Here is a 24922-nt window from a genome sequence, read left to right as displayed (position 1 = left end):
AAAAATTTTTAAAAAATATATTTATTGATTATGCTATTACAGTTGTCCCATTTCCCCCCCTTCACTCCACTCCATCCTGCCCAACATCTAAAATTTTTGGTGATTAAAATTTTGATTATAAAAAGTATCTGTATAAATTTTCTATAGAAAATTTGGAAAAAAACAGATCAACATACAAAAAAAAAAAAAAGAGAGATCACCCAGAGATGGCCACAGGTTGTAAATATATCTTTCCAGTCTTTTTTTATGTGGGTGTGCACTTATGAAAATAAAAGCAGTCTTCTATTTTGTGTTCATGATTTTGATTTACTAATTCATAATTTGTTTTCATATTTTTTTAAGATTTTATTTTTATTTCTTTTAGAGAGAGGGAAGGGGAGAAGAAAGAGAGAGAGAGAGAGAGAAACATTGATTGGTTGCCTCTTGTACACACCCTGACCTGGACTGAACCTGCATCCCAGGCATGTGCACTGACCCAGAATTGAACCGGCAACCTTTCGCTTTGCAGGATGATGCCCAACTAACTGAGCAACATTGGTCAGGGCTGTGTTCATTTTATTGTACATTGTTCTATGACACCATCATATTCCATTGTGTGGAAATGGGACAATTTATTTACTGAATACCCTATTGAGAGACATTTAGGTTCTTATGGGGTTAAAATTTTAATGTACAAATTTCTTTTGATTGTGAACCCATTTAACCTTGTTTCTACCGTGTATCTGTTTAGCAATCTTTTTTGGGGGAGGGAAGGATAAAGGTCAACTTTAATGCTTTTTTGGTTAAATTACTACCAATTCCAAATTAATGAATACAGACTCATGGAGATCTTCTAGCACTTTGTCTTTTGGGTCAGAGGGAGAGAGGGAGAAGGGTCACTCTGAGATTCTCATTAGATTGCTCCACAGCTTTCAGCTGGAGTGAGCACAGGGCAGGGCGAAAGCACCGGTGAGGCCCTGGCCGGGCAGCCCGATTGGTGGGAGCACTGTCCCAATGCACCAAGGGTGCAGGTGTGATCTCCAGTCAGGGCACATACTAAAAGCAAGCAAGCAGTGCATTAATAAGTGAAATAACAAATTGATGTTTCTCTCTCTCCCTCTCCCTTCCCCCCCCTCTCTAAAATCAATTAAAACAATTTTTTTTTAAAAAAGCACCAGTGAGGAGTCATGTATGGAATGATGAGGAAAAAGAAGATCAAGCCGACTTCTTAGGAAATCATCCAGGAAATAATAGCTTAAAAAAGAGGAAATCTGAAAGAAGGAACTGGTCTAAGAGTTGAAGCTCTGAATTCTGCCCCTGAGTCTGCCACTGTGTCCTTGGGCAGGTCGCTCAACCTCTCCGGTTGTCATTGTCATGTCTCATCTTAATTGGATTTCTAAATTCTCTTGTATCTTCTGAGGTTCTGGGAACACAGACTTTGTCACACCAGCTGTGTGATCCTGGCCAAGTTGCTTAACCTCCCATAGACATTGTTTTCTATTTGTGAAGTGGGAACACTCATAGCTGGTTGTGACTGGATGTGTGTCGAGCACTTGTCACAGGGCCTGTCCCAAACTAAATGTCCATTAAATGAAAGCCATTTTTATTGCATGCCGGTGGTTATGTAAGAGGAGGACAATTACATCATCCCATACTCTGTGCAAGAACTTTGTCTCCTCAAAAGTGCTGTTCAAAGGTCGTTTTGCAGGTGGAAAAGCAGCCCGGAGCCATAGTACAAGGTCGCCACTAGCCACGGACCTTCCGTTTCTGTGCGCTCTTCCCCGGGGCTTGGAAGCTGTCCAGATGTGGGGCAGGGAACAGGGAGCTGTTTAACACAGATAAGTAGGGTGCATGAGTGGCGATCGACAGGGGAAGCAATAGGAAACCCCACTTTCAAATACAAAATATCTATGAGTGTAACAGAAGGGGAGCTGAGCCCTCAATGACGTGAATCGCCAATGTAGAGATGATGTTAAAAAGATGCTGATGTACTTTCAGGTTGTGATTAATGAGCACGAAGAGGGGAAGAAGAAATTGTGGAGGTCCCAAAGTTTTGCTCTTTGCTGCTGTGTATTCTTGGACAAATTACCCTTTTTTATAAAGTCAGGAGGCTGGATTCTATTTTTGTTCCCCAGAGGATGGTCTGTGTACTACTGGAGAAACGGAAAGTGATGTCACCTGGTACAGAGATGAACATTTGACACTTTGATAGTCATTTATTAAATTTATGGAGTATTAGGGGAAAATGACTACCAACCATTTTTATGATTTTAGATATGATTGTTTAGAATAAGGCTAATGTAGGATTTAGTTCATTTTTTGAAAAGTGAGTCAATTCAAAGAAAAAAATCAAAGATGACATGCAGAAGTGGCAACTATTGGGAAGGTGGGAAATTGGAACATCAGACGTGGTAGGCAGAGTAACAGGCCCCCAAAGATGTCCCTGTCTTAGTCCCCGGAACCTGTGTTTGCTTCCTTATTGGCAAAAAGGACTTTGCAGATGTGATTAAGTTAAGGATTTTGAGATGGGGAAGGTTATTCTGTTGAGAAAAACTCTCTTGGATGTGTGGGCGATCTGGTTGGCTAGGCGAGTGTCTCCTCCCTCCCTCACAGATCCATGTGCGTCCCTCCCGAAGCTGCACGCTCAGTGGAAGAGAAACACTCTCTGATCTCCCGCCTGGAAGGTACAGGCCAGGCTGCCAGCATTGTGGGAGGCCACTGGGGGAAGGAAGCTGGGTCTTGTTATTTAATATACAGCCTTTGAAGAATTCTCCCTCCCTCTACCCTGCTTCCCCTCAAAATGTAGCGACTTAGCCTTGCTCTCTGGTGTGCCCAGTCTCCCCAGATCTAGAGCTTCTCTGGTTTAGTTTTCCGGAAAATAAACCTATTTCTTTCAGCCTGCTGGGCTGGGTTATCTGCTCAGGCCCAAGGTAATCAAAATGGTCTTCATAAGAGGGAGGCAGGAGGACCAGTCAGAGCAGGCAGTGTGATAACAGAAGCAGTTCTTGGAACGATACAGCCGTGAGCTAAGGGACACTGCAAACTCTAGAAGCTGGAAGTGGCAAGGAACTGATTTTCCCCTAGGAGCTTCCAGAAGGAGCCAGTTCTGCCAGCGCCTTGATTTTAGCCCTGCCTCATTCTGGACATCTGACCTCCAGAACTGTGAGAGAATGAATGTGCTGTTTCAGGTCACTAAGTTTGTGGTAATTTCTTATGACAACCACAGGAAATGAATACAGCAGATGTTAGACGCACTTGAAGTTGGTGCATTCTGCATGTTCAGCAATTCCTCGGAACATAGGAAAGGAACATTGGCATGAATAAGACTGTCCTTGGTCACCTACCCCCCACCTGTCTAGGAGAGGGCTGACCCTGCCATCATGGTCAAACTGGCCAAGGAGAGGCAGGGCTCTCAGTCCCCCAGGAGGGTGCTTAGCAGCTAGATGACAGGATGGGTCCTGACTGGTGGGAACTGGTTCAACCTGCTCATTTTACAGAAGAAGAAACTGAAACTCAGAGAAGGGACGTAAGGAGCAAAAGCACCTGTGATGGGGCTGATATGGCTGAGAAGAATGAACAGCTGAATTCCTAAGGCGGTGGGAGGGAGTGGCAGCAGGCAGAGGCAGGACTGGCTTCTCGCACCAGGGTGGGGAGCCCCGAGGATGGGTGGGGCCTGCACCTTTGCTGGAGGTGGAGGGTGGCTCCTACCCTCCTTGGATCACCTTCTGTCTGCGTCTGGGCCTCTTGCTTTCACACTGCTTCCTCTAACATCTATATCAGGGTTTTGATAACCATCCCGTTAACACGCAACTTGAGAAAACTGTTGAAACAGCACCATACTTGGAGACAGGGATTCCCTGCTACCCTCTTATCCTGACTTCAGCCCTTAAGTTATCTCCTTTTCTGCCTGGCCTGCTCTCCAAAGGGATGAATATTGTCTTTCCATAGAAGGGACGTTTCTACTGTAATTATCAGAAAACCTAGATGCTTCATTTCTGCATTTATGAATCAAAATTGGCCTCTGTGTAATGGACACTCCTGAGTAAATAAAGCCCAATCTCCTAATTTTAAGCAGAAAATATTTTCCATATAAAGACCACAAAACCTCCTTGTTGCAACTTTCAAAGTAGACCTCAGGACCCGTGTTGTGTTATACAGGAATTGATGAAAACTAGAGTGAAATTTCCTCTAAGATCTCCTATTAGGTTATAATTATAAACAGTCAGGGTATTGTTCCCCTTATTTAGGCAACGGTCACCAGACAAGTCACCCCTGGAGAAGCGATCCTTACGTTCCAGGCTACCTATAGTTGACATTCCAGGTAGTTCTACCAAAGTCCCAAATAGCATTATGCTGTCAGTTAATAGGTGTTTAGAATATGTGAAGTGGAGACTGTACTTCTGTAGAACCAGCATAGACAGGGGTGGGCAAAAGTAGGTTTATGGTTGGGAGTATGCAGGTTTATTCTTCTATTATTACTTGTTAATTACTGTATTATTTTTCCACATGAAACCTGTAAACCCACTTTTGCTCCACCCTGTATGTGTTTACACAGGGTGTAATATCAGATTGGGCTAACCTGGCAGGGAAAGCAAAAGGAAGGAACTCCTATGATCTGTGCCACAGACGTGGGGTCTTCTTGTCGAAGTTCAGTGGTGACCAGAGTGTCCACGTCGCTCTTGTATCTGCTGAAGGGACTTGGCCAAAAGGCTGACTTTTAAAAAGGTAGTAAAACCAAGGAAAATAATTTGCAAAGAATGTTGAGGAAATTATCTGGCATGGTTAAGTTTGGACGCATTCTTATTTCTCTTCAGGTAAATTCCCGGGAGAGGCTGAATCGCAGGGGTCGCACATTTTCAAGTGTTTTGTTCACACAGCTAAACTGTCTATCAGGAAAGCTCACACATAGTGACACCCCCTTGTCACGGTTACAGAGAGTGATGGTTTCTTTGTGCTTGTGTCTGCACTTTGTAGTCTAAATGTTTAAAATCCCAGATACTTGGGCCCTGGCTGGTGTGGCTCAGTGGACTGAGTGCTGGCCTGCGAACCAAGAGGTCGCCGGTTTAGTTCCCAGTCAGGGCACGTGCCTGAGTTGGGGGCCTGTGGAAGGCAACCGATGGATGTTTCTCTCCCTCTCTTTCTCCCTACCTTCCTCTCTCTCTAAAAGTAAATAAATAAAATCTTAAAAAAAAAACCCATACATTTGTTTGATGAAATATGGAATCTCTTCTTTGCTGTTGTACCTAGAATGTTTTTGATTAGAGCAACGTGGAATATGATGTACTCATTAGCCACCTGCATTTAAAAAAATTTTTAATATTGGTTTTAGAGAGGGAGGAAGGGAGAGAAACTCGGACTTGTTCCATTTATTTCTGCATTCATCGGTTGATTCTTGTACGTCCCTGAGCAAGGATGGACTGGCCCGCAATGTTGGCATATCGGGACGATGTTCTAACAACTGAGCAACGCAGCCAGGGCAGCCACCTGTATTTTTAAAATTGTGTTGGTTGCTTCTTGTTGTTCATTGTTTTATGGGGGAGTTCTATATTAGGGTTCTAAACGATGTAAGTGATTTAATGCAAGGAAGAAAAAGCAGCAGCACCAGAGCAATGAAAATAACTCAGACTTAAAAGCATCCAATGCAAGTTTTTTTTATTTATTCAACAAATGTTAAGTGCCTATTACATGCTAGGTGCTGCCCTAAATGCCACCCTAAAAATATAAAGTATTGAAAAGTTCTTGCTAATTTTTTCTCCTCAGTACTTATTGCCCAACATATTGTTTATTTTCTGTTTCCCTTCTATTTTTCTTCTTTTCTGTAAGCTTGTTTCGTTAACAACTCCATCTCTGGGTCCTAGAGCAGTGCAAGACACTCGGTTATATTTGCTGAATGGTTGAATATGTGATCTTTCAGTCCTGGTAACTTTGACTCACTGGCTTACCTGGTGATGGGAATTTGCCTGAAATCGCCTGATGCAATCAGCTCAGGTTGGTAAGAAACATTCCATTTCTTTTAAGCCAAGTCATTTCATTAGAGTGGGTTGGGAGTAGGTAAAACTGGTGCCGCCTTGTCTGTGTAAAAGGTATGTGAGAAGATATGGCTTTTGTCCAGGGGTAGTCACACTATTTATGTAGGTGTGATGTCAACAGCCCTTGGGGTTGCCAGGTGTGAGCCAAATTAGCAATTAACAGTGTCGTGCCATCCTTTTCCATGGAGGTAGCTGTCATTCTGGGGCGTGGGTAGTGACTGTCAAGGGGCTGGGCTGCGGGCCAGGGCTGACAGTGAAGGCCGAAGTTCTGGGGAGTGGAGGCTCTGAAGCCAGAAAGACGGCCAACAGGCTGCTGACAGCCCCAGAACAGGAGGAAGCCCACAGTTCAGGTAGGCTGCTGGGGAAGAGATCCGGGCAGCTCCAGAGCTTCATGGGAGCAAGGCAGGGTTTCGTGTTCCGCTAATAGGGAACAAAGGCTAAGCAGAGACTCTTGAAACCTCAGTGTACTCCCCTGGATGAGAGTGAGGTCCCTTTCTTTCCAGGTTCCAGCAATCAGGGTAGGACCCTGACGGGAAGGTCTGTTAATAGCCTCAACCTAAATTGTCCTCATTTTTCTCTAAAGAGCCACTTTACAGAAAGCTACACCTGGAAACAGGAGTGAGTGAAGCATCCTGCTGGCAGGTGGTCCTAGGGCCAGAAGCAGGCTGCATTCTCAGGCATAATGGAAATGGGAAGGAACAGTAAGGAGGCTTGGAACCTAAAATACCTCACAGCAAATCCATCACACCCAACTCTTGCCTTTCTGTTGACTTATAGCCACTGGTGTTTGGACTTTAGGGGACAAACTGTGATAGAAGGGCTGAGGTTGGAAGCCTGAGTTACTTTGGGTAGTGGATGAGCATTGTTTGTTCAAGAAGCTACTGAGGAGGCAATAAAGACAACAAATGGAACTTTCCTTTCCCTTCAATGGGGTACAGGGATATCCTAGACTTGGCAGTTCATGGCTGACTGGGCCAAGAGTCAGGGACCAACCAGAAGTGGGTATTTTTATATCAAACATAACTGGTTACCACTCCTTAGCCTGGAGGGGAAATTGATCATCTGGTTGAAGGCTATGGCATTCACGAAACCACCTAGCAAGTCATTCATCCAACCAGTATTGAATGCTCACTTTGCGCCAGGCACTGTGAGAGAGAATAAGATAAACTTCTCTATTTAAGGCATCTGTTGCATTTTATATAGCAGCCCTTTACAGGCATACTTAGGGATATTGTGGGTTCAGTCTTGGACCGTAGCAACAAAGCATGATCTTTTTGCTGGTGGAGGGTCTTGCCTTCAATTTGTAAATAACGTGACATCTGTGAAGCACGATAAAGCAAAGCATGATAAAATGAGGTACATCACCCTGACCAATGTGGCTCAGTGGGTTGGGCATCATCCCGCAAACCAAAAGGTTGCTAGTTCGATTCCTGGTCAGGGCACATGCCTGGGTTGGGTGCCAGGTCCTGGCTGGAAGTGTGCGAGAGGTAATTGACTGTTGTGTTCTTTTGCACATGGATGTTTCTCTCCCTTTCTTTCTCCCTCCCTTCCCCTCTCTCTAAAAATAAATAAAAATCTTTTTTTTAAGATTATTTTATTTCATTTTTTTTTAGAGAGGGGAAGGGAGAGAGAAAGAGAGGGAGAGAAACATCAATGTGTGGTTGCCTCTCACACGCCCCCCACTGGGGACCTGGCCAGCAGCCCAGGCATGTGCCCTAGACTGGGAATGGATCGAACCAGCTACCCTTTGATTCTCAGGCTGGCACTCAACCATTGAGCCACACCAGCCAGGGCAAAAAATAAATAAAATCTTAAAAAAAGAAAAGATATTAAAAAATATGAGGTATACCTGTATTTTAAGGGCCTTAAAATTTTTATGGAGGAAAAGAATCCCATAAACATGTAAGACCTATTTTTACTCAGGGAGCAGCGCCTGTGCACCTTATTCTCTTGCCCTGGTTTATTTCTTTATAGCTCTTGTTATGACCTGATATGTCTCTCCCCTTATCGTCTGTCTTCCCCATTAGCATATACACTCCATGGGGATGGGGTTGGGGTGGGATGTGCCTTTACTGTTACACAGTTGAATCTCTCAGGCCTAGAATGGAGCAAGCACTAAACTCATAACGAAAGATTCTCCTCTCCCTATAAAACCACTTACCTCTAGGTCCAAGTGTATACTTTTTAAATTAAAAGCTATTAATAGTACTATTTTTTATTACAAAAGCAGAAGATGCTTTGGGGAGTGTAGCTGCTGTAGACTGCATTTAAGATTTGGGCTAGAGAAAAGTCATCATTGCCCAGGACCCGAATCCTAGTTCCTTTGTCGCCTGGCCTTACCTAAATTCAGCCTTTCACACCAGTGAAAACCTTCTCTCTATATGGTAGTATTTCTCAAAATTTGGACACTTCTCAGAAAGTGCTATCATTCTAGCATTTGATTGTAGCCCCTAAATCATTGGTTCATTCTTTCATTTTCAATGAAACGTATCATACAAGTGTTTGCTAAGTCCCTTTTGCTGGGGGACATTAAGACCATCAACATGTTTCTGTGCTCAATGAGCTTTGGTTCCTTGGGGGAGCTCAGACACCTCCATGACCAAAAAAGGCTGTGTTCAGTAAGTCTCCTGTGAACTATGTGGAGCCCTGCTTGAGCTCAGAGGAAGGAGCACTCACTTTGGGGCTTTAGGTATCAGGGGAGGCTTCTTGATGGATGTAGCATATGAGTGAAAGGCAGAGAGAAAGGCAGGCTGGCCAAACTTAGGGAGCAGCTGTAGTGCACAGGGTAGTGGGGGTCACAGAAAGGCCCAGAGAGGAAGGGGAAGGACTATTTGGGGCATGTGGTAGAGGCTCTGTTTGGGCCCAGATAGGTGAACTGTAAGTGGACTGTGGAATTGGGTTGGAGTTGCTTTGGGAGGCCCTTGAATGCCAGACTTTGTAGTTTGTACTTTATCACAAAGGCAACAGGAAGCCAAAACAAGTTTTAGAGCCAGTGAAGCTCTGTACAGCGGGGTTTTGGAAAGATTATTCTGATGACTCTGTGGACTGTTGAGCTGGAACAAGAAGAAATTTGAGGAAGAGATGTTTGGAAAGGGAGGGACAAACGAAGAGGAGATTTTACACGGGGGAGTCATAGGGGGAACATACTGGGAAATGGATTTATTTGCTAGAGCTTATGAAGGGAAAGTCTTTCAGGTTTGGTGACCATGTGAGTGGAAATGAAAGCTGAGGAAGGGGATAATTAAGGGTGATTTGATGAAGCCTTCATGCCTTAGGGACTGGGGCAGTGACGACACTATGGGCAGAAACTCGAAGACCGTTTGGGAAGTTTCTGCTGGGGAAAAATGAGGATCTGTGTGGGGGTTTAGACTTGAAGAGCCTGAGGTGATGGTGGGGCATCTGGTGGATGTACCCAGCAGGCCATTAGTAGCCAGTCAGCCATTGGGGTCCCTTGCCCTGCCTGATCTATGCCCCTAACGCTTAGCAGAAAATACTAGCCAAAAAATATGGAGAGATTAAGCTGAATTAAACATTTGACTTAGGAGAGAACCAAGATGGCGGCGTAGGTAGACACACTGCACCTCCTCGCACAACCAGAACTGACCGAGAATCGAATGGCAAGGAAGTCTGACACCAAGGAGATAAAAAATAAACATTCATCCAGACCGGTAGGAGGGGCGGAGACGGGCACCGGGTGGAGAGGACTCACGTTGCCCTGGCGTGACCGAGACTGGCGGAGCGTGGGACTAACGGCAGGCAGTCCGAGCACTAGCAGACCCTGCGGCCCCACATTTGCACAGATAAACCGAGAGGGCCGGACTCAGAGTGGCGGAGAACGGGGCAGGCAGAGCGGCGGGTAGCACTCCCGGGCCCCACACTCTGCACACAGATAAACCAGGACAAATGGCGGGGAGCGAGGCAGACCCGGCAACCCAGGGCTCCAGCGCTGGGGAAATAAAGCCTCAGACCTCTGATTGAAAGCGCCCATGGGGGTTGGGGCGGCAGCAGGAGAGACTCCCAGCCTCACAGGAGAGTTCGTTGGAGAGACCCACAGGGGCCTAGAGTGTGCACAAGCCCACCCACTCGGGAACCAGCACCAGAGGGGCCCAATTTGATTGTGGGTAGCAGAGTGAAAGACTGAAATCCAGTGGAGAGAGGAGCGGGCGCCATTGCTCCCCCCCCCGCCCCTCCCCCACGTTCAGCGACCAGCGATACCCCCCCCCCCCAACACCTAAGGCTCCGCCCCTTTAAGTAACAGCCGCGCCAAGACAAAAAAAAAAAAAAAGGCCCAAATGACAGAACACTTCAAAGCTCCATAAAAAATACAACTAAGCGAGGAAGAGATAGCCAACCTATTGGATGCACAGTGCAAAACATTGGTTTTTAAGACGCTCACAGAATTGGTTGAATTTGTTCGAAAACCAGATGAAAAAATGAAGCCTATGCTAAGAAAAACAAAGGAAAATGTTCAGGGAACCAATAGTGATGGGAAGGAAACTGGGACTCAAATCAACGGTGTGGACCAGAAGGAAGGAAGAAACATCCAACCAGAAAAGAATGAAGCAACAAGAATTCAAAAAAACAAGGAGAGGCTTAGGAACCTCCAGGACATCTTGAAACGTTCCAACATCCGAATTATAGGGGTGCCAGAAGGAGAAGAGGAAGAACAAAAAATTGAAAACTTATTTGAACAAATAATGAAGGAGAACTTCCCTAATCTGGCAAAGGGAATAGACTTCCAGGAAGTCCAGGAAGCTCAGAGACTCCCAAAGAAGCTGGGCCCAAGGAGGAACACACCAAGGCACATCATCATTACATTACCCAAGATTAAACAGGAGAGAATCTTAGAAGCAGCAAGAGAAAAGAACGCAGTAACCTACTAAGGAGTTCCCAGAAGACTGTCAGCTGATTTCTCCAAAGAGTCCTTATAGGCAAGAAGGGGCTGGCAAGAAGTATTCCAAGTCATTAAAGGCAAGGACCTACATCCAAGATTTCTCTGTCCAGCAAAGCTATCATTTAGAATGGAAGGGAAGATAAAGTGCTTCTCAGATAAGGTCAAGTTAAAGGAGTTCATCATCACCAAGCCCTTATTACATGAAATGTTAAAGGGACTTACCTAAGAAAAAGAAGATAAAAAATATGAACAGTAAGAATGACAGCAAACTCAGTTATTAACAACCACACCTAAAACAAAAACAAAAGCAAACTAAGCAAACAACTAGAACAGGAACAGAACCACAGAAATGGAGCTCACATGGAGGGTTATCAACAGGGGAGTGGGAGGGGGAGATGGGGGGAAAGGTACAGAGAATAAGTAGCATAAATGATAGGTGGAAAATAGACAGGGAGAGGGTAAGAATAGTATAGGAAATGTAGAAGCCAAAGAACTTATAAGTATGACCCATGGACATGAACTATAGGGGGGGAATGTGGGAGGGAGGGGGTGGGCAGGTTGGAGTGGAGTGAGGAGGGGAAATGGGACAACTATAATAGCATAATCAATAAATATATTAAAAAAAACATTTGACTTCAAGGTGTATGCTCATCTGATTCAATAGAGTTACATATGCCTCATTTCCTCAGAGTGTTCATGGCAGGCCTGTGTGCATTATGTCACCTTTTGTGAGTGTGTGATGTGGCAGGAGTCCAGCATCCTCATGAGGTAGTATGTAGACCTCTCCTAAGACAGCTTGTCAGCCCCCACCTCTCTCAGTGGTGGAACCTGGCCTGTTTCCCAAGTCTCAGTGTCTGTAACAGGGAAGATGTTGGAATGCTTGTGTGTGCTCTCAGGGATCGTGACATTGACCCCTTTGGCTCTATCTAAGAAAGACCTTGTACTGGGACTCATGCCTCAGCAAACCCCTTCCTGATGGAGTTATGAAAGCAGAGGGTACGGTAACCATCACTCACCTTTTCTACCTTCACAGAGCTGATTTTGTAACTTTTGTTCCCCTTCGAGGCTGCCGTCCTCTTCACTTCCACTTTACCTTCCCTGGACGAGCATAACAGAAGCAGGGAGTGGGGCACAGGCTGCTGAGAAAGCTCAACCAACACAGAGGGAGGAGATTCAAGGCTTTGATGTGTCTGAGAGCTCTGCCAAGGCAAAGCCCATTCATTATGATAGGACCAACATAGTAGTCCTGACAAACAGCAGTTCTGGGTCCAGGCTGGTGGGAAACGATCCGCAGGGCCTGGCCTGCCATTACGTGACTCAGTGTGTTCCCCAGGATTTCAGCCCGAAGGCAGGGACAAGGGTTGCAGCCTTTATTTATTTTTTCCTCTTGGGATTGGCGCTAGGTCCCCAGAAAGGCCTCCCTGACTAATTACCTCTCTTCCTGTGATGTGATCAGCCAAAACACAGCTTCAATCAGGGGAGCAGAGCCCCTGAGCCTAAACGAGCTTCCATGATGTCCTAGGTCACCAGGCTTGGACTAGGACCTGCTTGGGGTTTAAAACTGCAGCTCCTCAGTTTTTCAACATAAAAAATGAAGGAAGTAATTTTAGCTTCACAAGCCACTTACGAGATCCAGGGGGATAAGGCATGTAAGGCACTTAGCACTATGCTCTAGCCCAGTAAGTGGTAGTTATTATCAACAGTCTCCCTTCTTGAGCAGCAGTATAGCAGTGATTAACAGTGTAGTTTCTGGAGGTAGTGCAGACTAGGTGGGTTTGAATCTTGAGTCCTCTTTTTTCTCCTTGAGTGACCTTAGGCAACTTCATCTTCTGAGACTCAGTTTCCTCATTTATAAAATGGGAATAATAACAGTACCTATCTCACAGGGTCGCTGTGAGGATTGAATTATGCAAACCAAACATTTAGCACAATTGCCAGTACATACAGAAGGTACAACAAAAGGGAACTACTGCTACCACTCCTACTATTATCATTACTATTGTGATCTCTTCAGCCCTGTATCTTTCAGAGTCATGCTCCAAGTGCCATCCTTCCCACAAATCCCATTAATCACTTCTCTGATCTTCATTGATTTGGATTCCTTTTACAATCCATTTTGTACTGTTTCTGTTTATGATTGTGCCCTCAAAAATATAACTGAATCTTTCAGGCTCACCTTGCTCCCACCTTGAGGCCTGTCTTGCACATCATTATTGGGTCCAAAAAAGCCACATCCAACCCCAAGAGCACTGACATCAGAGAACTGCGTTGCACGATACACAGCAAAAGTTCTTAGAATTGTTTTAAAAATAGCTCTGTTTCTTCCAGTTTCCACTCCCTAGGACGTTGCTCATTCCCGCCTCTCCCCTTTCTGAGCTACCCGCCAAGCCCCACCAGCCCTCTTCTTTCTCCAAGTGCCCTAGGGGAATATGTATAGAATATAAAATGGATTCCATTTCTTGGGGGACCCAGGGGAATGAACACACACATTTACATAAATATACATTTATTTTATATAAACTATATAAATGGATATGTTTATAATCCCTTTGTGTCCTCAAGGAATCCATTCATTCAACAAATAGTTGAGTACCCACTTGGTATCCGCACCAAAGTATCTGTTAGGAGAAGAAAGGCTCTTCTCCAGCGTAGAGAGGCTCTAGCTGTCATGGAACTTATATTCTACTGAGAAACACTTAGGAAGTATAAGATTTCAGCTATAGCAAGCACCCTGAAAACAACACTGGTCTTTGTGATGAAGGGTACTACATACGTCTGATATTCTATTGGGTGATCGGGGCGGACTCGTAGGTGAAGTCTGATCCGAGGTTCATTTTATGAACGGGGATGATACATACACTTGAGAGATCTTGGTGGTTGAAAAACTGGAGGCCAGCTCTCACCCGCCGTGACGCCACTTCACGAACAGCTGAGCGTTCTGCCGCTATCCGTGGGCCCAATTTTCGCACACCGCGACGCCCGGGGCGCCTGCGCATTGGCCGCCACCAGCCTGACGTCGACCGCGCTGGGCACCGCCGTCCCCCTGTGACGCCATCCTTCCCACAGCCCCCGCCCCGACGCCCGCAGGCTCGCGCGCATGCTCCGAGCCCCGCCCCCTTGCGTCACAGAATGGCCTCGGACACCCAAGCAGTCTCTGACGAGTCGGGAGGAGCCGCGCGCGGAGGTACGTGGAGTGGAGCCCAGGGCTGCGCAGGGGAGCGGAGCTGAACGGCTGGGCTGGCCTGGTCAGGCAAGCGGAGCGGAGACGGCGGTCGGGTAGCGGCGAACATGCGGGTTTGATGCATTGGAGGTGAGCCTGCGGTGCGGGGCCGCTCCGAGGGTGCCTGGCCGGGCGGGCGGCGCCGAGGCCTCTCCCTGGGGAGCCTGCCGGGCCCTGGGGCTGTCTGAGGACCCGCTGGGCCGGACGGAGCCGGGTTCTGGGGCCGCCAGCCCGGGGGCAACTGTTCCAGCCGCTCTAACTGCCCTCTAGCCGCCCTGGTCCGAGGTGTGGTGTACTAGAGGCGCCTGCATGGGAGCGAGCTCGGTGGCCTCCGGAGGATGTGCCCGCGTCCGGGGGTGGGGTGAGGGGTGGCGTGGACGGAGGCCGGTACGTGGCACCGTGGGCCTGGGTGCTGGTGGCGCAAGGAGTGGCTCAGCCGGAGTGGCAGCGTCGTGCCCAACCTTCTCCCCGCCCCTTCCCCCTTAAGTGCCTTCAGCTGCAAGTGTTGTTTGGAGCCGGGTTGAATTTGAGCTCTCTTGGCTTCTCCCGTCTGGGGGCGAGAGCGGAAGCAGCCCGGGTTGGGCTCCGACGGCATTCCCGTGACTGTCCGACGGAACTGCCAGTCACATTTTGGAGTTCAGAGAAGTGTCACCAAGCGGGTTTGCCTTGCTTGGGCTCGCCTCCTTTTTGCTGGTAAGCGACGAAGTAAACCTGTAAGTTTTGCGAAGGAAGTGAAGGTCCTTTCACCCCAGCGCCTTCACATATTTTAGAACACTTGCTGTGGCTCTTGACCCTCATCACCCTGTGGTTGTGCTTGACTGTGTTATCGCCGTTTGACGCATGGGGAAATTGAGCTCGGGTGGGGTGGGAGGTATTAAGTGATTTATACTGTGCATTCTACCAACTTGTGAGTGGGTTCGCTTGGCTCAGAATTTACATCTCTAGGCTCGGAGTTATGGGGTTTTTTAGGGGTGAGATTTTTATACCCTTTTCAGCTATAAAGCAAAGCAATAAATTTGATTTGCCAAAAATACTTGTATACCAGAAGCTAGTAGAAGACTAATTTAAATGTTTTTGAGCAGACTCAGGATAAGAACTGCCACTCAGCTGCAAGAAGAATCCTACTCTGAAACGTGTTCATGGGTTGCTAGCTAATTATCTTGTCTGATAAATTGTTTTTTTTTTTTTAATTGAATTCATTTGGGTTACATTGGTTAATAAAATTATATAGGTTTCAGAAGTACTCTTCTATAATACGTCATCTGTATATTGTAAGAGACCACCCCAAGTCATGTCTCTTTCCATCACCATTTATCCCCCTATTTTCCTCTTCTACCTCCCCCCACCCCTCTTTCCTTCTGGGAATCACCATACTGTTGTCTGTCTCTGATATTTTGTTCTTAACCCACTTAACAAATAGGGAGGTAATGACTTTGCTAAATTGTGAACTTGTTGGCATAGCAATAAGTCATAGGTTGAAGAGAAGGGGAACCGAGTAAGATATTTCTTCTGAATTTTTATTAAAATTATTTGAAATTGGAGATCACAAGGAACAGAGAAAACCTTTGGCTAGCCCTGGTTCAGATACAAGTTGCTAAATCTAATGAAGCTGTTCTTTTTTAGTTTTGTTTTGACTCTTAATTAAGTAAGTAAATTGGAGTTAGATAGGGAACACTTAAAATATGAAGAAACCTCAGTAAAAACTTGGATCTTGCTATCATGACATCCGCGAAACTTACTTTTATTCTCATTTTAAACCATGCTGAGATAAATTTGGTTACATAAAGCTTAAAATTACTTCTGACATAAGTTTCTACGCACTTCATAAGGTAGAAAAAAGTTTGGTAGGACCAAAAGGGAGACCATATTTATGATCAACTTTGAAAAGTTAAACATTCTGTAGATGTCACTTTTGGGAGAAATAGAAGAATTTTGGTAGAAAGACAGGTATTACCCATAGCACTGATTTTCAACCAGTGTGCTGCAAAAAATTTTAAAACATGTAATACCTGACTAAATAGTCAGGGACACGGACTTCTTTTCCCTTAGGTCATCAGATAAAAAAAAAATGACAACAGCTCACACAGCATAGCCATCCGGTGCGAATGAATCAAAATTATGCCTATTTTTTTTGTCAGATTGGCAAAAACTATATCTTTTGGTGTGCTGTGGAATTTTAGTAATTAGTTTATGTGTGCCATGAGATGAAAAAGGTTGAAAATCGCTGACCTACAGTGAAGTCCAAAAGAACTTCCAGTCTCATTAGTGTATTCTGCAACTATGAACAAGAAGACAATAGCATTACCATTGCACAAAGAGAATTTTTTTTTTTTGTAAATATAGCATTTTGGACAAGTTGTATTATACCCAGATGAGTTGATTTGTCAGTTGCTAGATACCTGAAGGTTATGTACAGTATGATAATTCCCCATGTAAAAGTTCTTATACTTTAGAGATACATAACTCCATGCATATGAGACATGGTATTGAGGGAAGATTTGGGTAGCAAAGAACATGATTACCTGCTTTTATTTCAGTTCCAGAAGATTGTAGATGTATTATTAAAACCTCTTTTAGCAGTATAGTTTTCTATATTGGCTAACTTTCTATAGGCTTAATATCTCTAGTTACATAGTTTCAAATAACACGGTGAACATATCCTCCCACTGTAACCTGAAGCCAACTGAACAGACTTTGCAGCCCTTGAGAAGGTTTTTTGAATACCCACAGCAGTGGCAACATTTGTCATTTGTAAAAAAAACTGAATTTTTGGAAAAGGTAAGTCTGGTGAATAAAATTGGAGTGAGAAAGCTGGGTAATACCAGTTAGGGAAGCAGTAAAAATGAGAATGAGGTGGAACCACAGAGAACTTTTTTCTTAGGGTTTTTTTTTTTTTTTTTTTTAAATTCTCAGTGGAGGACATGCTTATTGATGGTAGAGAGAGGGTAAGGGGGGGAGAGAGAGAGAGAGAGAGAGAGAGAGAGAGAGAGAGAAAGAGAGAGAAAGAAAGAGAGAAAGAGAAAGATAAACATCGATGTGATCGGTTGCCTCTAGTACACGCCCAGATCAGGGATAGAACCTACAGGTGTGTGTCCTGACCACAATCGAACCCGTAACCTTCCAGTTTACAGGATGATGCTCCAACCAACTGAGCCACACCAGCCAGGGCTGCTTAGTTTTTAATCTGGCTCTTACAGACTTCCCAAAAAAAGGTTTTAGAAGTGTTTTCAGTAATGATGGTATCACTGGTATATGCATATAACTTACAGAAGTGATTAATTTTAAGGGATCATTTTTGTATGTTTTAAGTTCTGAAACACATTTTTTTCCCACCAATCAGAGGTGTATCCTTTAATCAGAGAGTCTGATTAAATTCAATATTAACTGAAGCTGCTGACAATACTTTTTGGTGGAAAAGCTGCCCAAGTTTGTTTTTGAAAACAGGTTTCCAGATTCACCAAAGAAACTGTGTAGACACCCAACACTACGAAAATTTATCAATGAAGTTTAAGGATAGAGGGAAAACCAAATATGACAGTGCACATGAATTATTTATAAAATAAGTCTTTCAGTCCTAGTGGCGAGACCTCATGAATGGTAGCACACACAAAACAAGGCTAATAGCACATGGAACAAACTTAAAACATTTTTCCCAATGACTGACTAAGCTATAAAATAGCTCAGGATATTGTTAACATGTAGCTTTTCTTCCAGTTATCAGTTTATATGTATACAATTAGGGTAAATTGTTTCTACTCAATTACCATCATTTCTTCCTTTTTAACTTTTTTCTAATTTTTTCTAGCAACTTTTTCTCTTTGGTTTGACCAGTTGAACTAGAAAGGTTTGGAACCTAAAGTGAGTATCAACCCTTATTGGAATAGCACTTGGGAAAATCCTAGAAAAGGCAAAGTGTAACTGAAGTGTTCTGATAAAATAAGGCAGCCATTCTCATTGTGATAATGTCCCCCATGTTAATAACTCAGTTAATGGCTTCTCCTATGGCTAGGTCACATGACCCAGCATGATAATGGGTGCTCCCTGGTAAGGTACTGCAAAACTATGTGCAAACACCCACCATTTAAGCTTTCAATAAATACAACGCATCATTTAAAACCATGTCAGTAGCATCAATTAAGAATACTGCATTTTTATTGGCCTCTTGTGCCTCTTGAACTGGCTTGGCTGTACTGTTTATGACACAGAAGACAACAATAGTTAATTAGTTGCCACCACCAGTTCCTTACAATTCAGTACTTCCTGATTTTCAAGCCTCAGCACTTTTTTTCCAGCAATGAAGGGATTCTTTACTGGCGTCACCGTCACTGCTGCTATGGTATCAACATCCCCAGGGACTGGAGTGACTTCACTGGCTTTTTCCAGACTCCTTCAAAATCCACATCTCTGACCAGGCTGAGTTCAGTAGTGATGGGATCTTGAATTTTTATTTATTCCCTCATCAACAATGGCTGTTTCTTCCTTGATCATATACGAGTACGCAGTGATCAGATTTGGAATGCCTGCAGTGGAGACCACAATATCTGCAAGAATTATGTATTTCTTGAGCTGCTCTTTGGGAGTGTGTTGTATCGAGATACTGTAACAGTGACATCACCTCTAGGACATTCGTGTACTGCATTTGTGTGTAGTAACATTGCAATGGACATTCCAACATTTTTTGACCTTCCCGCTACAACCACATTCTTCCCTAGGGTTGGAATGGTAGTTTGCTTAATTATTGCCTTACACCCCATGGGGTAGGTGGTAACATGGAATACTGGGCCAAACATGTTAGCCCTGCCTTAATTACATGAAAACTATCAACATCCTTGTCTGGAGAAACAGCATTGCAGATCTTTTACCAGTGTGCTCTGGAAGAGGCAGCTGAACGAGGAGGCCATTTACATTATCATCATTATCGTTTATTGATTAAATTCAACAGTTCTTACTCTGATATTGAAGCTGGTTTCACAGTATTCTCACTGTTGATTCCCACATCTGCAGCAGCCCTGGTTTTGTTGAGGACATAGGAATGAATGACTTGCAGGATTCTCACCAAACAGAACCACTGTCAGGTGTGGCTGTTTGTTGCCTGATGCCATCCACTCTTTCACCTCCAGCTGCACTTCCTGCTTGATCTGCTTTGGCAAGTTTCCTTCCTAAAATGACAACAGCTTCATTTCGAACTTCTGAGAGGTGGAAGGGATGATGGTGGAGGTGGCAGTTCAGTGTGGGCCGGAGCAGCCAGGTGGCCAACAAGGACCAAGGGAAGCAGTATGGGCTGGTGATGCTGGTGCTTGGAGAGCCTGAAGCTCATTTGTTTTGTGGTCAGACTTGAAAGGTCCACTACTGAACTAACCAGTTTTATATAATTTAATAAATTTATGCTGCATTTATTATCTGCTAAGCTCTGTACTGAGTATTTTACAAATATTAACTCAATCTTTATAACAAGCCTACTTAAATTATTCTCATTTTACAGGTGAGGAAATGGGGCAGTGAATGGTTAAGTAACTTGCCCAAAGTCAACTAGTGAGTGGAGGAGTCTGATTCAAAGCCAGGCAATTTGGCTTTAGGCTCTAGGTTCTTAACCTCTATGCTGTGGTGCTCCTACCATTGGTTAACTGTTCCCTGGTTAAATGTTTTTAATTGGTTTATTTTGGAAAAGATGATGGTCATTTTAGTAAAAAGTATCTGGCATGGGTTATAATACTGTTTGAGGGGCCAGGAAGCAAGCTGTAAAAGTAGTCTGCTAATTAGAAAAATTATCAACTCTCAGTCCACATAAGATTCAGCAAGAAAATAGAGAAGCATGCGTGAAAAAAAAAATCAAAGTAGTTTTGCTACAATTTGACTGAACTAAGTAGTTAATAGTTAAGTAGGATACAAGAAATAGAACTAGGTTCTCAGGAAGTTTCCCATGAAAGGCTATTTAAAACCTGAGTCACCAGGGGATAATGATGGAAAAATTGGTAGTTGTATTAAGAATATGGCCTTATTCAAGAATCAAAAATCAGGGACAAATGGATACTTTATAGTACACCCAGAGGTGTGAACAGTGCTATTTCTCAGGGAACAATACTTAGCTAATCTTTCTTCAGAGTAATAACTGCTAGTAGGCCCTCTCCTTCTGTAATAATGGATCAGTAACAACAACAAAAATCAACCTCACACAGAAAAGTTTCAAAATGGGCATGAGAATAACATTCACCGATAAAAACAGCCCTAGCCTTATTTGCACAAGCATTGGCTCCATATCCAAATACATTAAAATAAATGTTAAATGTTAAATACATTCAAATAAATGTTAAAATCATAGCCATTATGAGCTTCCATAAGGACACTAGCCCTGGACCACACAATCACTGACAGTAATTAGAAGGGGTACTGAAAACTTAAAAGAAAAAGTGCTCTACCCATGAATTAAATAATGAAATACTGAAGTATCACCACTCAACTCCAGAAAGGTATATATGCAATCTAGAGCAGATCTAGAGCAGGCCATGAAAATATTTAAGGGCATGAGATGGCTTTTAAGTGAATATAAACTCAAAAGACAAATACTCACTTGGAGAAGAGGAAGGCTGAGAGTAGTATCACCAAAGTCTACAAAATTGGAAAGGGTGTAAAAAAAAGAATGTAAGCTTGTTCAAAAAATCCTAGACACTTACAAGGTAACAACACACAAAACATATGGTAGAGTTAAACCAAAAGTGGGAAATTCACTGATGGCTATAAAATTATGGAATTTACCTCGATTCCATACAATAATATAAAATCAGTTAAGTTAAAAAATTTGACTTGAAATCTTTAATTAAAAAATGTTTTATATAAGTATTTGCTCCTGGGGTGCTCTAGTCAAGAATGAGATGCAGTTGTCTCAAAGTAGTTGGTCTAAGTGTAGACACACAAAATGTTGGTCTAAACATTTACTTGGAGAATGTTTAGACACGGGATTCATACCTGAAGTTCTGTCTCCCTGAAGGGGGCTTAGCCACTGTGCATATACACTATTAGGTCAATTACATGTTGATTTCTTTGCATTTGGCTTCACTTATCAGGTTGGGTTCCCATCAGTTTTATCCTGGTGCTACATCTGCAAAATACTATATTACATTTTAACATTTAGCAAAAAATAACATTTAGAACTGCTCTGACCTCGAGACCCTTGTCTTATTTAACATAAGGGTCAGGGCTTTTACTGCATTTTGATTTGATTTCTCTGAAGTTTCTACTGCTTTTTTCCTTATCGACACATGAGCAATGTGCTTTCACCACAACCTCAGATTTATCTGGTTCCCAGTCATGCTGTCTCTTATGTGGGATTCTTCATTTTTCCTGGAGCTGTCCATCTGGCCTGAGTTACCCTCTGGGTCTGATGAACTGGGCTTCATCCTGGGACCTTTCTTCTTTGCAATCTTGGGATGGAGCCGTTGTTTCTTGTACCCTGTGCTGTCCAGATCTTGGCTTTCTCCCTTCTGTAGTAACTGTCTCCGGAAGTGTGTGGGAGGTAGCCCTTCTGAGTTCTTGTATAAGAAAAAAGTTCTCTCATTTCCTGAATTATCTGTTTCCTCTCAGTTCAGTAGTTCTTAGAATTTTCTTATTCATGCTACTGGGTTTTCTCACTTGTCTGATGATTTTTGGTTGTCCATTCATATTTAAGACTGAAGCTCTGGGCAATGATTATTTTAGGTAACAAGTGTGCAGTGGTATCTCCAAGGCTCTCTCCATCAAGTCCCATCAGCTCCCTATTCTTTGATGTGGAGACTATACTGAGCTTTATAAGTGACTGTGAATGTGGCTTGGCATGAATCAGACTATGTCTAGCTGAGAATGATAGGTCTTATAATCCTGACTTAATACATGTTGGTACAGTACGAGGTAGAAATAAATTAGTCACAAATCTTTTTGCATACTTTATCCTGAAATAGAAATTTAGAAGTTAGTAAAATGGTACTTTGAAAGTAAAGAGGGAATAAAGAAAGATTATAAGTCAGTTCAAACATTTGTTGGATTTCTGGTGTGTTCCATGTTTCTGGCGATGCAGAGGTGCTTATAAATAAGACACAGGTCTTGCCCTCAAGGAACTAGCTGGAGATGTAACTGAACAAATGGTGGTTTGGCTGCCTGCCACAACAAAAGCCAAACTTGTGAGGCAGGTGCTGTTGCAGAAGGAAGGTTTTATTCAGGTGCCATGTGACTTGGGAGCATGGTGGACTCTTGTCTCAAAGACCATCTCCCTTTCTTTTTTTAAATCCTCACCTGAGGACATTTTTTGTTTGCTTTTAATGAGAGAGGGGGAGAGACAGAGAGAGACAGAAAGAGAGAGAGAGAGAGCGACAGAAGCATCAGTGTGAGAGAGAAGCATTAAGCGGCCACCTCCGGTATGTGCCCCAATTAGGATGGAACCTGCAACCTTTCCGTGTATGGGGCGAAGCTCCAACTAACTGAGCCACACCTGCCAAGCCACACCGGCCAGGGTGACCATCTCTCCTCCTTTTTTCTTTTTTTAAAAAAATATATTTATTGATTATGCTATTACAGTTGTCCCATTTCCTCCCCTTCACCCCACTCCATCCTGCCTACTCCCTCCCTCATTCATTCCCCCCCTATAGTTCATGGCCATGGGTCATACTTATAAGTTCTTTGGCTTCTACATTTCCTATACTGTTTTTACCCTGCCCCTGTCTATTTTCTACCTATCATTTATGCTACTTATTCTCTGTACCTTTCCCCCCTCTCTCCCATTCCCCACTCCGCTGTTGATAACCCTCCATGTGATCTCCAGTTCTGTGGTTCTGTTCCTGTTCTAGTTGTTTGCTTAGTTTGCTTTTGTTTTTGTTTTAGGTGTGGTTGTTAATAACTGAGTTTGCTGTCATTTTTACTGTTCATATTTTTTATCTTCTTTTTCTTAGATAAATCCCTTTAACATTTCATGTAATAAGGGCTTGGTGATGATGAACTCCTTTAACTTGACCTTATCTGAGAAGCACTTTAATGCCCTTCCATTCTAAGTGATAGCTTTGCTGGATACAGTCATCTTGGATGTAGGTCCTTGCCTTTCATGACTTGGAATACTTCTTTCCAGCCCCTTCTTTCCTGTAAGGTCTCTTTTGAGAAATCAGCTGACAGTCTTATGGGAACTCCTTTGTAGGTAACTGTGTCCTTTTCTCTTGCTGCTTCTAAGATTCTCTCCTTACCTTTAATCTTGGGTAATGTAATGATGATGTGCCTTGGTGTGTTCCTCCTTGGGTCCAACTTCTTTGGGACTCTCTGAGCTTCCTGGAAGTCTTATTTCCTTTGCCAGATTAGGGAAGTTCTCCTTCATTATTTGTTCAAATAAGTTTTCAATTTTTTGTTCTTCCTCTTCTCCTTCTGGTACCCCTATAATTCGGATGTTGGAACGTTTCAAGATGTCCTGGAGGTTCATAAGCCTCTCCTCATTTTTCCGAATTCTTGTTTCTTCATTCTGTTCTGGTTGGATGTTTCTTTCTTCCTTCTGATCCACACTGTTGATTTGAGTCCCAGTTTCCTTCCCATCACTATTGGTTCCCTGAACATTTTCCTTTGTTTCTCTTAGCATAGCCTTCATTTTTTCATCTAATTTGCGACCAAATTCAATCAATTCTGTGAGCTTCCTGATTAGCAGTGTTTTGAACTGTGCATCTGATAGGTTGGCTATCTCTTCGTTGCTTAGTTGTATTATTTCTGGAGCTTTGAAGTGTTCTTTCATTTTGGCCATTTATTTTGTCTTGGCACACATGTTAGTTTAAGGGGCGGAGCCTTAGGTGTACACCAGGGTTGGGTAATGCTGGTCCCTGCGCTGTGACGCTGTACGTAGGGGAGGGGCCAAGAGGGAGCAGGGGCGCTTGCTCCACTCTCTGCGGGATTTCAGTCACTCCCTCCGCTACCCACAATCAAACTGGGCCCATCTGGTGCTGATTCCCAAGTGGGTGGGCTTGTGCATACTCTAGGCCCCTGTGGGTCTCTCCAACGAACTCTCCTGTGAGGCTGGGAGTTTCTCCTGCTGCCATCTCAACCCCCATGGGTGTTTTCAATCAGAGGTTTGAGGCTTTATTTCCCCATCTGGAGCCCTGGGTTGCATGGTCTGTTTCGCTCCCCCGCTGTTCCTCCCCGTTTATCTATGCGCGAATGTGAGGCCGCAGGGTCTGCCCCCCACCACCTTGTGGGGTCTGCTAGCTGCAGTTTTGCCCTCCCCACTCCACAATCCGCCACCTTGCTGGGTCCTCCAGCCACAGCCTTGCCATGAGTCCTCTCCGCCCTGGCTGCCTGTCGTCTCTGCCCCTCCTACTGGTCTGGATGAATGTTTCTTCTTTATCTCCTTGGTGGTTGGACTTCCATACAGTTCTATTTTCTGTCAGTTCTGGTCGTTTTTTGTTTTTAAATTGTTGTCCTTCTTTTGGTTGTGCGGGGAGGCACAGTGTGTCTGTCTACGCTTCTATCTTGGCCGGGCCCATCTCCCCTTCTTGCTTAAGCTGTCAGTTCTTACAAGGACAGGGAGGGCTTTTTTCTATCCAGTTATCTTGCTAGCATTTGGCATACTTGGGGCTCTATCCATTCATCTTTCTAGCTTTTTGCATGCTCAGCGTAACCTTCCCCTGTGCCATCATGGCCAATGGGGCAGACCCCCTGGTGCTCCAACTGACTGTCTGTGGTGGTAACAGAGAGACTTAATCTTTCACTTTTTAAAATATGGGTTTTTTTTAGATAAACTTTCCTTCTTTTGTCGTTCTGATCTTCATAACATTTTGCAAAACCATGATTTATTGGATTGTGTAT

General features: G+C 43.9%; 1 protein-coding gene and 1 pseudogene across 5 annotated transcripts in view; one reads left to right on the top strand and one right to left on the bottom strand.

Moving 5' to 3' along the window:
* Positions 1 to 14025: 14025 nt before the first annotated feature.
* Positions 14026 to 24922, top strand: part of NDEL1 (nudE neurodevelopment protein 1 like 1) — a 37541-nt gene continuing 26644 nt past the window's right edge. For 3 of the 5 annotated variants that reach the window (XM_045199188.3, XM_024565023.4, XM_024565026.4), the window contains exon 1: positions 14026 to 14212. The gene's annotated coding sequence lies outside the window, so the exon portion shown is untranslated. Of the gene's footprint in view, positions 14213 to 14623; positions 14816 to 24922 lie in introns of those variants that run through there. The other 2 variants (XM_024565025.3, XM_045199187.3) reach the window with 2 other exon arrangements.
* Positions 18341 to 21516, bottom strand: LOC112308758 (bifunctional methylenetetrahydrofolate dehydrogenase/cyclohydrolase, mitochondrial pseudogene; annotated as a pseudogene).

This window comes from Desmodus rotundus, chromosome 9 (assembly GCF_022682495.2).
Source record: "Desmodus rotundus isolate HL8 chromosome 9, HLdesRot8A.1, whole genome shotgun sequence".
NCBI classification, from domain to species: Eukaryota; Metazoa; Chordata; class Mammalia; order Chiroptera; family Phyllostomidae; genus Desmodus; species Desmodus rotundus.
Note: the sequence above shows the minus strand (reverse complement) of the source record. Positions and strands in the feature narration are given on the sequence as shown.